Source organism: Gopherus flavomarginatus, chromosome 2 (assembly GCF_025201925.1).
Source record: "Gopherus flavomarginatus isolate rGopFla2 chromosome 2, rGopFla2.mat.asm, whole genome shotgun sequence".
Taxonomy (NCBI): Eukaryota; Metazoa; Chordata; order Testudines; family Testudinidae; genus Gopherus; species Gopherus flavomarginatus.
Genome location: NC_066618.1, coordinates 209341863 through 209351949, shown reverse-complemented (window position 1 = coordinate 209351949; position 10087 = coordinate 209341863). Strand labels below are relative to the sequence as shown.

The 10087-nt window shown below is 40.9% G+C and overlaps 1 protein-coding gene across 3 annotated transcripts in view; it reads left to right on the top strand.

Moving 5' to 3' along the window:
• Positions 1 to 10087, top strand: part of RALBP1 (ralA binding protein 1) — a 56791-nt gene continuing 46704 nt past the window's right edge. For all 3 annotated transcript variants that reach the window (XM_050942148.1, XM_050942150.1, XM_050942149.1), the window contains exon 1: positions 1 to 170. The gene's annotated coding sequence lies outside the window, so the exon portion shown is untranslated. The remainder of the gene's footprint in view (positions 171 to 10087) is intronic.

The following is a 10087-nucleotide window of genomic DNA, read 5'->3' as shown; positions in this document are numbered from 1 at the left end:
GGAAAGCTGGCGGCGGCGGCGGCGGCGCATGCGCGTTGGCAGGCTCACTGTATTCACGAATCCGTACCCGTCCTTGTAAACGGGCGGCGGAGGCGGAATGGGGCGCGAGGCGGCGTGCGCGTGAGGCCGAGGCGGAGCTGAGCCGCCCTGCAGGCAAGCGGAAACCTGGGGTCAGTGCTGGGGTCGCGCGCGTGGAGGTCCCCGCCCCCACTTCCCAGTGTGGGGTGGCGGGGGGAGTGACTTCCGGGCGGGGGTTAGAGTGCAGCCCCCGGGGGCAGGGACCCTCTTCTTTCCCCACCCCCAGCGCCCCGGGCAGCGCCTGGGACCCTCCCCCACCCAGCGCCCTCCCTGGAGAGGCGTTCACACCGGGGACCTCGAGGCTGCTGCTGCCCGTGGTGTCTCCAGGGCAGGGGTGTGGCAGAGACCTACATCCCAGTACCCCCTCACAGGGACAGGAGCTCAGTGTGCGCCACTATCTCCGTTTACCCCAGCCCGCTGCCCTCAGGCATTTTTGGGCGGGCACCTAGCTTTTGCACCTGCTTTCCTCTCCCAGGGTGAGCATCGCACCTCCCAGTGACGGATACCAAGCTCCCTGCACCCCACGTACTCCCAGATGGTTGTATGCTGTGAAACACACATGATATTCTGTGCTGCTTATATAGCACCAATGGGGAGGACTGTGGTGCTGCATCTTACTGTCCTGTCTTTTTCATCCACTTCCCTTTTATTGCCTTGAAGTGGAAATCACTCTTAAACAAAACTGGTGTCATGCTCTTCATATTGTATATGGTGTGTTTGGAAAGTACCTAGTATGCCCTACACAATACCAGCAACTAATAGTAATTTGTTGTTACAGCTGTGCATGGTTTCTATGTAAGTAAAAAGGTAGACCCTGTCCCAAAGTGTTTGTTATCCATTAAAGCAAAATGCAATGAAAGGGGTAACAGAACACAGGGGAATGTGCATTAGGTCAAAGAACATCTTGTTCTGGAAACACTGAGGTTTGTGGTCATTCTGAGGAGTTCCACAGTCCTGGGTAATTTGCTTAGAAAGCTCTTCCTCCTGCACAAATAAACCTTTTTTTTTTCTTTTTTTTTTTTTTTTTTTTGAGATTGACAGATTCCATTGTTGCAGTGGAACAAAGTGGACCTGCTCACATAGAGTGCAGATAATGATTAATCATATGTAGCACCTTTTATCCCAAACACTCTTGATCCACTTCAAACAATATATGTTCAGCGTCACTAAAATGCATCTGCCAATAAGCTTGAAGGTGGCAGTCAGGTGGCATGTTGTATGATGTAGAAAAACAAGGAGAAGAAATTATTAGAGCATTGGGAGTCAATCTCTACTCTTACAAAAATGTTATGGGATCTTAATAATCATACAGGTGTGGATACAGCCTTTATTGCATGATGCAGTTTAACTTTTTTAATGTTTATATTGACTTCTAGTGTAGTAATAATATATAAATCAGTATTATTTAGTATTTGTAGTGCTTAGGGGCCAGAGTTATAGACCAGGACCTCATTGTACTAGGTGCTGTACAGACACATAACAAAAAGACAGTTTCTGCTCCAGGTGGCTTATAGTCCAAGAATGAGACAAGAGATGACAGATGGATATAGACAGATGGAGGAGTACAAGTAAATAATGAGACATTATTGGTCAGCATGGTAGGCAGTGGTCTGTGCACACTAGCAGCCTAACCATTATCATGTTTTCTGTAAGCCTCACAGCAAAAGGGAGGGATTTGAAGGTGGATAGTGAGGTAGTTTTGCAGATGTTTAGAAGGAGTGCCTTCCAAGTGTTTGGGGCAGCATGAGAGAAATAGTATACTGGAAAAAACACACATTTCAGATATTTGGGTCCAAAAGTATGACAACTTAGTGTGGATCTGGGTTCAGTTTTCAGTTTTGCCAAAGGCTTCCTGTGTTGCCTGAAAAAGTAACTTAATCTTTCTTTGCCACAGTTCACCATCTCTAAAATGGGAATAATAAAATTTCCTTTCTCCCACACTTTGACATGTCTATTTAGATTGTAAGATTTTTGAACTTGGCTTGCTCTACACACAGTTTTTGTGCTAGTATAACTTTTAATTAGGGATACAATATTATATTTTTTAAACAAATGGTTAAAATAGTATGTCCCCTAATGTGGACCCTTTTCGTGGTATAAAGGTGCCTTCTATCATTGTAACTTATTCCCCTTCCTGTATGGGAATAGCTAAACTGTTGTAAAGCACCTTTATACTGAAATAATTGGGTCCACACTAGATGAGTTATACTATCACTGTACCAATGTAGTTAAACCAGTACAACTTTTGTGTGTAAAATCCTTGTGTGTGTGTGTGCTGCATCTGGCACATTGGGACTCTGATATCCGTTGGGGCTTGTGAGCACTACACTAATACAACTCTAATTTTTGTTATATATTATTTGTATTGCTCTTAGCAAAAGTTGAATGGTAGTCTGCCAAATAAAAATACTTGATAGGCTGAATAGATCAATATTTAAGATATCACTGCCTCAAAATAATCTATTGTGTACCCTTTTCTCTCATTCCATAAAATCTGGCAACATGTAACCAGTGTCAGCAGAAAGGAACTCTGGGGATGGAATGCTGTTGTATGACAGTAAAGGGGCTCAAGGAAACACACATACTTAGCTTAATACACTTGAGTAATCTCATTGAAATCAGTGAACCTACTCTCATGTAAGTATTTACAATATTTGGGAGTTTAGTTTTCCCTTTTGTGTGCATGTTTTTCGCTTTGTAAAAGAGTCGAAAGAAATTTTAAACATAAAAAATATAACTGAAAAACCACAAATTGGACAAGGACCAAGGGAAGTCTGTGTCTTTCCGGCTCCATATTCACTACCGTAGAATCTCAGGAGTTACAAACACCTTTGGAATGGAGATGATTCATAACTGAACAAAATGTTATGATTGTTCTTTCAAAAGTTTACAACTGAACACTGACTTAACACAGCTTTGAAACTGGTGTGAAAAGAAAAGTGCTGCTTTTTACTATCTTAATTTAAATGAAACAAGCACAGAAAGTCTCCTTACCTTGTCAAATCCTTTTTTTAAACTTTCCCTTTATTTTTAGTAGTTTAGTTTACTGTATTTCCATATATATATATATTTGTCTCTGCTGCTGCCTGATTGTGTACTTCCGGTTCCAAATGAGATATGTGGTTGACCTGTCAGTTCATAACTCTGGTGTTCGTAACACTGAGGTTCTACCGTAATTCTTTGACTCTTTCTGTTGTTTTTTTTTTTTTAATTTTCTATTTTTTTTATAAAATAGAGATACCAAAAATCTTAGAAAATTGCTCAGTACAGAATAAAATGGAACACTCTCTTTATCATTTAAATTTTTGTGAGATTGTTGAACAGTCACGGCACTGAAGTCACCCCATTCTCTCCTGGGACATGTCAGCAGTCTAACAAAAGAAACTTCACTGACTTGGTGGAAACAGGGCTTTGGAGCAGAGCCTGGAACTGGAGCACAGAGCAGCAGGTTTTTGCCTGGAGCAGGAGCAGAGCGGGAGCACAGCTCCAAAGCCCTGAGTGGAAAGAAATAAGTTTTTATATATATATATATATATATATATATATATATATATATATATATATATATATATATATATATATATATATATATATATATAGCTTTTAAGTGCTTGTTAGTTTTTTGAAAATTCTGCTGCTACTAAAATGCTGGAACAGTATTGTAAAAGTTGAAAATAACACCCTAATCTTGTCTGCCTAACTCCAGGCTCTGGGGGATTTTTCAGATCTACAGGACTTTCTCCAGTGTCTCAGCCAGTGCCACAGCCATGGGTACAAAAGATGTGAAAGTGACATTAAATGGAATTAACTTTTGTTCAGGCAAGCCACCAAAATGAGTTTTTTATTCCCAGTCATCTGGAGTCTTCTAAAGCTGTTGTCCTGTTTTATTAATTTTAATAACACAAAGCATTTGGCAATATTTTCAAACAGAAGACACACATAGGTATGTGTTTTTAAATAAAAAAAAAAGGATGAGGAAAGCCAAGAGGAAAACCTCAAGGTTTCCCATTGTAGGCAGGAATGCCATTGACCCACACTAAAGTGATTGCCAATTTTAGTGACAGTTAATTTTAAAGTAAGATATTCAGTGGTTCAAAGCAAATGCCAACCTAAATTAGCCCTCGGAATGCACATTTCTAGTGTAAAGAGGAAATGTCACTAAGCATTTTTTGTGATTACCTTTTTTATTTGTTTAATTGTCTGGATCATCTCCTTGTCATCAAAGTAATATTTTGGTACTGTAGTTACACTACACTGAATATTCCCGTGTATATGGACTTGTTTAGCTTAGTGCACAGTGATCACGTCCTGCTTTGAATCAGAATTTCAACAGATTTCCAACTGTTTACATAAAGAGTGAATCCAGCAAAGCGCATGCTAGTCAGCAGAAAGAAACAATGGGTATGGAGTACAGTCTTATGACAGTAATGGAGCTCAAGCAGAATGAGGAGTGGGTTGGAAAAAATGCATTATGTGAGAATGACACCAAATGGTGCATTGGAATCAGAACGTGAGATGTTGCGTCCATTTTCACAAGAATTAACAACCATAAAGATTCAATTCTATTTAAAACAGATCTAATTTTTAGAATGCTAGTTATACAGTAAATTAAAAAAAAAAAAAAGACTGATGATGACAAATATCTCTTTAACTAATCCCTAGACATTGAAGGGATTCTCAGGTCAGTATCAGAGTAAGTGTTCAAATTAACTTGATTGTTGGGGTGATCAGTACCTTAAGAATTCCAATTGTACATGTTTGTATTGATCTTGTTGCAGCACTTAAAAAAAAAATTTAAAAAAGGGAGAACCCACTTCCTGTGTGTTACACTGAAAATAAATTGATGTATATTGATCTATTAGGACAAAATACATGGAGTAAAAAAAGTAATCCTCAAAGGTAAACATTCCAGCAGTGAAGCTCTCCGGTTGTGCTGGTGGTGGTGAATGTTTTTGCTGTGGGTGTTCTGTAAAAGTTCTTAGGTTCATGTGTAGTGTGTGTTTTCTCTAAATTAGTAAAAATGTACTAGTTTGAACAGGATTGAGAAGCAAAGAATCCTGTGGCACCTTATAGTGCCAAGAAAGAAACCAACAGGACTCCACTGGCCATCACATACGGTCCCCAGCTAAAACCTCTCCAACGCATCATCAGGGATCTACAACCCATCCTGGACAATGATCTCACACTTTAACAGGCCTTGGGTGGCAGGCCAGTCCTCGCCCACAGGCAACCTGCCAACCTGAAACATATTCTCACCAGTAACTGCACACCGCACCATAGTAACTCTAGCTCAGGAACCAATCCATGCAACAAACCCCGAAGCCAACTCTGCCCACATATCTACACCAGCGACACTATCACAGGACCTAACCAGATCAGCCACACACACCATCACCGGTTCATTCACCTGCACGTCCACCAATGTAATATACGCCATCATATGCCAGCAATGCCCCTCTGCTACGTACATCGGCCAAACTGGACAATCGCTATGGAAAAGGATAAATGGACACAAATCAGATATCAGGAATGGCAATATACAAAAACCTGTAGGAGAACACTTCAACCTCCCTGGCCACACTATAGCAGACCTTAAGGTGGCCATCCTGCAGCAAAAAAAACTTCAGGACCAGACTTCAAAGAGAAACTGCTGAGCTTCAGTTCATCTGCAAATTTGACACCATCAGCTCAGGATTAAACAAAGACTGTGAATGGCTTGCCAACTACAAAACCAGTTTCTCCTCCTTTGGTTTTCACACCTCAACTGCTAGAACAGGGCCTCATCCTCCCTGATTGAACTATCTCATTATCTCTAGCTTGCCTGCATATATACACCTGCCCCTGGAAATTTCCACTACATGCATCTGACGAAGTGGGTATTCACCCACGAAAGCTAAAAAAACAAAACAAAAAACACAACAAACTATAAGGTGCCACAGGATTCTTTGCTGCTTTTACAGATCTAGACTAACACGACCACCCCTCTGAGAATTGAGAAGACTCGTTAAATAATTATGGAATTATACAATTGCTTAATTGTGGGATTTTAAAGTAATGTATAATATATAATTTTAGAATTATAATGTAATTATAACTAAAGAACAATTATGTCCCGTAAATGCATTCATTGCATTGATAGTAGCGGTGGGGAGAAGAAATAAGTACCCATCTGGTCTGTTTCAAATATGTTGAAGTCAGAAAGAATGTTTCAGAAATCCAGTGGATTACTTAAATCTAATGATTTTTACATTTCCTGTTCATTAGATGTTTTTTCCTCTATAAATTCCATACAAAGTGTGCTTCATATTGCTGCTAGTCTCCTCCAAACTAATCTCAACTGAAAAGTTCTTTCACAGGGAGCAAGTGGCGCACTTCTTAAAATGTTTAATCCTTTGAAATCTGGCTTTATAGTACTCTCAATTCACATAGCAACTCAAAGACTGCTTGATCATAGGGTTTATTTGGCTTCTTCTCAAGAATGTTCTGAAAATGCTTTACAGAGTTGTTGGAGGAAATGAAATACAATTTGTGGGATGAGGGTTAGGAATGAACAGCTGGGTGGAGATCTTGACTGCGAGCCTAGATGGTTAATATAACTCTTGAATTGAGTCTTGGATTCAAATCCTAGCTTGTCATATAAGAGGATGAATTTGGTGGTCTCACCATAGTTCATAGGAATGTGGAAATTATCCTATATCACAGAAACAACTCAGAATGGGATAAGATTTGCAGTCTCTTCAGGAAAATAGCCTAGAAATGGAATAGCAGGGGATGCGCAGGTCAGAAAAGAGGCACACTGTATACTCATCCTGTGCTTGGTTTTAGCTAGTGCTTTTAGTCCTTTATTTTAAAGAACCCAAGCAATTTAATGTTAAAAAAATGATTTCAGTTCAGACTTCAGACACATCTACAGTCATGGGCGACAGGTATAATAGGCTAGGAGAGGCTCTGCCTCCACCAGCGTGGCCGCTGGACCCTCAGTTGCGGGATTTGGCAGCGAAGCTTTGCTTTATTATGCCCCATGCAGGTTCCTGGGTGGAAGAGGAGGCACATACCACCTCCTCGGCCACTCTGGAACCTGCCTGGGGCACATCAAAAGCGTCTTCTAACAGACACTTTTCCCCTGGGCTGGTTGGGTCTGGGGAGGGGAGGTGTGGCTGTGGCTGTCCCAGGGCTCCTCTGGATGTGGGGAGGCTGGGAAGACTCAGGGCTTCGGCCAGCCCGGGACTCCTCCAGCAGGGTGGGGGGCTCAGAGCTTCAGCCAGCCCAGGGCTACTCCAGCCAAGTGGGAGTTGCTCAGGACTTCAGTTGGCCTGGGCTTCCTGCGGCCAAGGGAGGGGGGGAGGACGGCTTGTGGCTCTGGCCACGGCGGGGGGGGGAAGCAGGGAATCCTGGGGCTACAGTCGTGGGGAGGGTGTGGGTGAAAGGGGCGGAGCTGGGGCTAGGCTCCACCTGCCGCCCATGTCTACAGTATAGTCAAACATATATCATACAGGTCTGGTTTACACACAGTTTTTGTATCATAACTGCCAGGGGTGTAATTCTGTTTTATTTTTTGTTTGTTTTTAACTGTTAATTATATTGGTACAATCCCTAGTCTGGCGGTACTTAGGCAGGTATAAACGTGCCTTTTACCAAAATAGCTTATTCTCCTTTCCATATGGGAATAAGCTGTACTAATTTAAGTGTGTTTATACCAATATAACTGTCCATGCTGAGGGGTCGTGCCACCTGCTTTAACTATACTGGTGTAGTTACAGTGGTACAGCTTTTGGATGTAGACAAGACATGATACCAATGAGTTATATTCTTTTAATGAATCTGAGTTGTCTGATATTTTATCAATCAGTTTATTAATCAAAGATAAATCAGCATGATGCAGAGAGGTAATACATTACCAATCTCTGGGAAACAGTCCTGCAGCATCCAGCCTGTCCCAAAATGATTACAGAATTTTGGTATATAGCCTGCCTTTTTACAACAGATGGAAAATCAAAAAAATACTCTGTATTAGCACAATCCTTTCCTCTTTTCTCTTATGTGGCTTCATACATGTTTTGCAAGACATAGAGGTATCTGTACCAGTGTGACCCAGTACGGCTGCAGTACAGTAACTGGCAGATGGTGCATATCTTACAAGCTTCACCAGAACATACATCTTATTTTCTGACAGATTCTGTACGTACAAAGAACAGAACTGCATGTACAAAAACAGATTGCAACAGTTTAGTTACTAGTAGTTTTCCACAGTAAGCTTAGCAGGAATACAGTTCATAGTTCTACAACTTAGAATATATGATATATCTTAATTGTTCAGTATTAGCTACTTTCTCATTTTAGTTGCACAACACACCATATTCTATCAGATTTCTAGTTATGCAATAAAGTAATTTACATATTTTGGTTAATACATCTGTTTGTAAGAGCTGATTTCACAGTCTTAATACAATTCTGTTCTTTAAATGATGAAACTACCACTGCAAGCATGAACACTATAGTTTCTCAGGTTGTAGTTTTCCACTTCATCTGTGGTCTAGTCATAGAGTATTATAGGACTGTGGTTCTCTTTGGTCATCACCATAATTGCACAGGTAGGATAAAGTGGGCAAGGCATGGGACGGGGAGTCAGAAATTCAAGTTCCAGAACTGGCTCTGACATTGATTCTGAGTGTGGCTTTGGTCAAGTCCTGTAACTTTTCAGTATCTGTCGGGGTTTTTTTTTTTTTGTTTGATTGGTTGGCTCTCTTCCCACCCACACCCAGCCTATAAAATGGAGACAATTACTTAACTCGCACAGGTGTTGTGAGGAGTCAGTATTTGTATAGCACTTTGAAGATGTAAAGTATATCAGTGATAAGTAATGCTGTTAACTTCAAACTTGATATTAGAAAAAATATGGTAATGTATATGAGTTTAATCTGAATTAAAAAGGTGTTCTATCACCCCTCAGAACTGTAGACTGCTAATGTTTCACTTCAGCCTTGTGTGGGACTGTTTTGTAAGTCTGCAGCCTGTTGGACAAACCCAAGTTATATTTTCTCTTCTGTACAGTAGGCTTCTGTGGTGATGTTTTTGTAGAATATTGCCAATGTATTCAGTGTAAATATTTGTTAGTTTTATTTAAGGCTCTGTATAATCCATGTCTTGTCCCTTCCAGGGGGTTTGTTTTATTGAATCTCAAACAACAATCAGACATGTTCTACAGCCAAAACTTTCAGTCCAAATGTGGCTGGGGTTCATTTTTTTTCTTCCAGAATCTCTCTGTACCAGACTTTAGTTTCCGTGCCTGACAGAGTTTCAAATTCCCTTTATGTCTTCATTGGCACAAATGAATATAGCTACTGGTATGACATAGTAATTCCACTGCACCTTCATGTAAGGTACAAGCACCTGATAGAAAGTCTTACATATATATACTTAGAATATGGCACATTTTTACAAATAATTTGAGTTTTTACAACAGTATTCATTCAGGCAATGAAAGCACGTTTATTTTTTAGACTCATAGACTTTAAGGTCAGAAGGGACCATTATGATCATCTAGTCTGACCTCCTGCACAATGCAGGCCACAGAATCTCACCCACCCACTCCTGTAACAAACCTCTAACCTATGTCTGAGTTATTGAAGTCCTCAAATTGTGGTTTGAAGACCTCAAGCTTCAGAGAATCCTCCACCAAGTGACTTGTGCCCCATGCCACAGAGGAAGGCGAAAAACCTCCAGGGCCTCTGCCAGTCTGCCCTGGAGGAAAATTCCTTCCCAGCCCCAAATATGGCAATCAGCTAAACCCTGAGCATGTGAGCAAGACTCACCAGCCAGCACCCAGGAAAGAATTCTCTATAGTAATTCAGATCCCATCACGGACCACTGTGCATACTTACCTGCTGATAATCAAAAGATCAGTTGCCAAATTAATTGCCAAAATTAGGCTATCTCATCATACCATCCCCTCCATAAACTTATCAAGCTTAGTCTTAAAGCCAGATATGTCTTTTGCTCCCACTACTCC